This window comes from Petaurus breviceps, unplaced genomic scaffold (assembly GCF_028583685.1).
Source record: "Petaurus breviceps papuanus isolate PSGF00001 unplaced genomic scaffold, PetGlider_PUasm1.0 76, whole genome shotgun sequence".
Taxonomy (NCBI): Eukaryota; Metazoa; Chordata; class Mammalia; order Diprotodontia; family Petauridae; genus Petaurus; species Petaurus breviceps.
In genome coordinates this window covers 26561250-26567249 of record NW_027186473.1, presented here as the reverse complement: position 1 = coordinate 26567249, position 6000 = coordinate 26561250, and positions in this window count along the sequence as shown.

Genomic DNA, 6000 nt, shown 5'->3' with positions numbered 1-6000 from the left:
GCTGTAAAAATTGTTTCCCAGCTTTCTGTTTTTCTTCTAATATTATTTGTACTGATTTTGATAATGCAAAACCTTTTAAATTTAATATAATCAAAACTGTTCATTTTATACCTAGTCATGTTCTCTGTCTCTTGTTTGGTTGTAAATTCTTTCCTTATTCATAGATCTCCCAGGTAAACTATTCCATGCTCTCCTAATCGACTTATGGTACTTATGACTTCATGTCAGAATCATGTACCCATTTTTTTTTTTTTTTGCTTTTTGGAGGGCAGTTGGGGTTAAGTGACTTGCCCAAAGTCACATGGCTAGTTTTTGTGTTGTGTCTGAGGCCAGATTTGAACTCAGGTCCTCCTGACTCTAGGGCTGGTGCTCTATTCACTGTGCCACCTAGCTTCCCCTTCACATACTCATTTTTATCTTATTTTGATATATAGTATAAAATATTGGTCTATACCTAGTTTCTGTCATATTCTTTTCCCATTTTTTCAAGCAGTTTTTGTCAAATTGTGACTTCTTGTCCCTGAAGCTGGGGTCTTTGTGTTTAGCATAGGAATAAATGGAGTTAGACCCCAGCTTCAGGGACAAGAAGTCACAATTTCTTTCTTTTCTCATTGTTATAGCTAATATTTCTAGTACTGTATTGAATAATAGTGGTGATAATGGGCATGCTTGCTTCATCCTTGACCTTGCTGGGAAGGCTTTTAACTTATCCTCATTAAAGATAATGCTTGCTGACAGTTTTAGGTAGATACAACTTATCATTTTAAGGAAAACTCCATTTATTCCTATGCTCGCTACTGTTTTTTAATAGAAATGTGTGCTATATTTTGTCAAAAGGTTTTGCTGCATTTATTGACATAATACATAATTTCTGTTGCTTTTGTTATTGATGTGGTATATTATGTTGATACTTTTCCTTATATTGAACCAACCCTGTATTACTGGAATAAATCTCACCCGGTGATAGTGTAAGATCCTTGTGATACATTGTTGCAATGCCCTTGCTAATTTTGCTTAAATTTTTTTTATTGATGTTCATTAGGGAAATGTCTTCCTCTGTTTGACTCTTCCTGGTTTAGGTATCAGCACTATTTTTATGTCACAAAGGTTATTTGGTAGGACTCCTTCTTTGCTTATTTCCCTAAATACTTTATGTAGCATTGGAATTAATTGTTCTTTAAATGTTTGGGTACAATTCACTTGTGAATTCATCTGCCCCCTAGGGATTTTTTTTAGGGTGTTCATTGATGGATTGTTCAATTTCTTTTTCTGAGATGTGGTTATTTAAGCATTCTATTTCCTCTTCTATTAATCTGGGTGATTTATATTTTTGTAAATATTCATCCAATTCACTTAAAATTGTCACATTTTTTGGCATACAATTGGGCAAAATTGCTCCTAATTTTCCCCATTCTTTCTTTCTTTTCTCCACTCTTTTTGTGCATTGCTCTTTCTCACCCATCTCTTTTTTTTTTTTGAGATCATTCCAACATAACAGATTCCTTCCAAGGCCTTCTGTTTATGTAAAGTTCCTCTAAGTCCCCTAATAATGATAACTTTTTCAAGTTACATGTATCACTTTTTCCTAAAGGAATGTAAGCTGTTTAATCTTATTGAGTCTTTTATGATTTCTCTTTTATGTTTACCTTTTTATCTTTCTCTTGAGTCTCTTATTGGAAGTCACATTTTTTATTCATCTCTGGTCTCTTTTTATAAAAATGCTTGAAAGGACAAGGCAAAACAATTTTCTAGTCCAAGATAACTTAGAAGGATTGTAGGAAAGTTCTGTCTCACTTGGATAAAAGGGAAGTGTATCCCAGGACAGGTGGTATCCATGCAAGTCAGTGAAAGTCCTTAGCCCCAGCACAGATCAGCGATCAAGTCACCCACTCTTTTTCCCCCAACCCCTCACAGCCTTGGTGAAGAAGAAAAACTGGGAAAAGAAATGAGAGTAATGTAAGAGGCCAGCTACACAGTGGGCCAGTTATGATGCCTCTAGACACTGGCCTGGGTAGTCAGGCCCAGCTGGCTCAGCTACCCCAGCATGAGGTGCAAGCCAGCTTGGTGATTAATTCACAGCAGGTGAGCTGCCAACCCAGGAAATCCCAGTGCACCAAGCCCAAAGACCTTAGTATAGCAGGCCAGTGGCTGTGCCCCTGACCCTCAGTGCAAGAAGCTTGGAACAATGTCCACTGTATCCCAGCAATAGAGGTCAACTTTAAGTTCCCAAAAAAGGTTGAAAAATCAGCAAAAAACTAACAACAACAACAAAGCCCTGGGCATAGAAACCTAATATGTTGACAGGGAAGCTCAAAACACAAACTCAGAATATTAAAACATCTATATGCTAACCCTCAAAGAGAAATATGAATGTATCAGCAATGCCATATTCACAATGCCTATGGAAATTACAGATATGCTGATGTAATTATCCATCACAAAATACATCAGGCTTGCTATATGGGGGAATAAGCTAGAAAATTTATTAAAATACCAAAAGACTGAGTCCCAAAACCAGAAAGTGAAAGCCATCAGAGTAGTTATGAAATTGGCACAGGTAGATAAAGTAGAAAGCACCCACATTCTCAAGCCTTTAAAACAGAACAGGCTATCTCAGGCAAAGGTCCTCCTCTCCCCACTCACAGCAACCACCCAGCGTCCAGGAAGCATGCTCCCAGCAGCTCCAGCCCCTGGCAGTCCTCAGCAGGAGTCCTTAGCAGAAATTCTGGCTGACTGAAAAAGGGCTTCACACTGCCGCTGCCACTGCCTCTGCTGCTGCTGCTGCGTCGCCACCACTGCTAGCCACCGAAGGAACTCTAGCTTGGCTTCCACTTCCTCTTGCTCTGCCCTTTCCTGCTACATCAGCAAGTCCAATGGGGCATGGAAGATCTTTAAATCCCATAACCCTTACAATGAATTGGTCTCCCACCTAAAAATAACTCTGGGGAGAGATTAAAAAGGATTTTAAAAATTAAATAACAGAAGTAGAAGAAAAACTGGGAAAAGAAATGAGAGTAATGTAAGAGAATGATTAAAAAAAAGAGTTAATAGCTTGGTAAAGGAAGCACAAACAAATGGGAAAAGATATACAAAAATCCACCAAAGAAAGCAATTCCTTAAAAAGTAGAATTGGGCAAGTAGAAGCTAATGACTCAATAGATTCAGAAAGACATTTGACAAAATACAACACCCATTCCTGTTAAAAACACTGGGGAACATAGGAATAAATTTCCTAAAATGATAAGCAGTATCCATCTAAAACCAAGAGCAAGCATTAACTATGATCGGGATAAGCTATATGTTTTCCCAAGATCAAAGGTGAAGCAAGGATATCCATTATTATCAATATTGTTAAATATTATATTATAAATGCTAGCTATAGCAATAAGACAAGAAAAAGAAATTGAAGGAAATAGGCAAGGAGGAAATAAAACTATCAATATTGCAGAAAATATGATAGTATACTTACAGAACCCTAAAAAAATCAATTAAGAAACTAGTTGAAACAATGTTAGCAAAACTGTTCAGTCATATCTGACTCTTTGTGACCCCTTTGGGATTTTCTTAGCAAAGATATTAGAGTAGTTTACCATTTACTTCTCCAAATCATTTTTTACAGATGAGGTACTGAGACAAACAGGGTAAGTGACTTTCCCAGGGTCACACAGTTAGTAAATGTTTGAGGTTAGATTTGAACTCAGAAAAGTGAGTCTTCCTGACTTCAGGTCTGACACTGTGTCCTCTAGCTGACCTTATCCACTGTGTCACCTAGCTGCCTTTAGCAAAGTCATAGGATATAAAATAATACCACACAAATCAACAACATTTCTATATATCACCAACAAAACCCAGTAGGAAAAGTTAGAAGGAGAAATTCCATTCAAATTAATTGCAGATATTATAAAATACCTGAGAGTCTAAATGCCAAGACAGGAATTATATGAACACAATAATGAAACACTTTTCATACGAAGACAGACATAAAATATTAATTGCTCATGGGTAAGCTGAGTCAATATATTAAAAATGACAATTTAGCCTAAATTAAAGTATCAAGGAATTATTTTATAAAATTAGAAAAAAATAATAAATTTCATCTGGAAGAATTAAAAGTCACGAATATCAAGAGAATTTATGAAAAAAATGTGAAGGAATTTGGTTTCATACCAGATTTCAAACTATATTACAAAGCAGTAATTATGAAAACAATCTGGTACTGACTAAGAAATAGAATGGTAGATGAGTGGAACAGATTAAGTGTACAGTACATAGTAATGAATGACCATAGTAACCTAGTAGTGCTTGATTGATTCAAACATCCAATCTTTTGGTATAAGAGCTCACTATTTGACAAAAATTGTTGGGAAATCTAGAAAGCAGTTTGGCAGAAATAGGCATATACCAACATAACACACCATATACGAAAATAAGGTAAAAATGGGTAAATGGCTTAGACATAAAGGGTGATATCACAAGTAAATTAGTGGAGCATAGACAAATTTACCTTTCAGATCTATGAATAAGAAAGGATTTATGACCAAATAAGAGATAGAAAGTATCATGGGAAGTAAAATGGATAATTTTGATTATATGTAATAAAGTTTTTGCACTACCAAAATCAATGCAATGATAATTATAAGGGAAGTAGGAAACTAAGAAACATTTTTACAGCAAATTTTTCTGACATAGGCCTCATATCTCATATATAGGGAATTGAGCCAGATTTATAAAAAATAAGAGCCATTCCCCAAATGATAAATGGCCAAAGGAGATGAATACACAGTTTTCAGAAGAAATCAAAGCTATTAATAGTCACATAAAAAAGGCTCCAAATCTCTACTTATTAGAGACATGGAAGTTAAAATAATTCTCATATACCACTTCATACCTATTAGGGTTCCTAATATGAAAGAAAAGGAAAATAATAAATGCTGGGGGGATGTGGAAAAATAGGGACAGTAATGCACTCTTGGTGGAGTAGTAAACTGGTCCACTTTTTCTGGATATCAATTTCAAATTATATCCAAAGGGCTATAAAATTGTGCATGCCCTTTGACCCAGGAATATCACTACTAGGTTTGTGTCCTAATGAGATTAAATAAAAGGGGAAAGAACCTATATGTGAAAATATATATAACATCTCTTTTTGTGGTGGCAAAGGATTGGAAATCAAGGGGATGCCTATCAATTAGGGAATAGCTGAACAAGTTGTGGTATGTGATTGTGATGGAATACTATTATGCTATAAGAAATGACAAGCAGAATGGTCTCCCAGAAAAACCTGGGAAAACTGATATGAACTGATACAAAGTAAAGTAGGAGAACCAGGAGAACATTATATGCAGTAATAGTAATATTATAACAATGATCAAATGTGGAAGACTTAATTACTCTGATTAATAAAATGATTCAAGAAAATTCCAAAACACCAAATGATGAAAAATGCTATCTACCTCCAGAGAGAAAACTAATGATCTCTGAGTGCAGAATGAAGCATATTTTTATTTCAAGGAATTATTTTACAGTGTTAGAAAAAAATAACAAAATTCATCTGGAAGAATAAGAAGTCATGAAATAAAAAATTAAAAGCTCCCTCCTACAATACTGCATTGGGCTGGATCATAAAACAACAGGAACATTACCACCTTGTTTCATAGTCCCATTCTTTAGAAACTTCAATTGAAACTCAGCCCCTGATCCAACCAGGTGACTGGGTGTCCTGGAAACATTACCTCTGAAAACACTCCTTCGAGCCAAGATGGAAAGGCCCCTTTGTTCACTACTCTCACTGCAGTCAAACTCTGAGGAGTAGAGTCCTAGATCCATCTGTAAAGTTTCAAAAAAACAGTACCACCCACTTGGATTTCAGAACCCAAGGGTGACTTAATCCTAAAGATGAAATGGGGCTGGGGCAGCTAGGTGGCACATGAATAGAGCACCAGCCCTGGAGTCAGGAGGACCCTTAGTTCAAATCTGTCCTCAGACACTTGACACACTTAC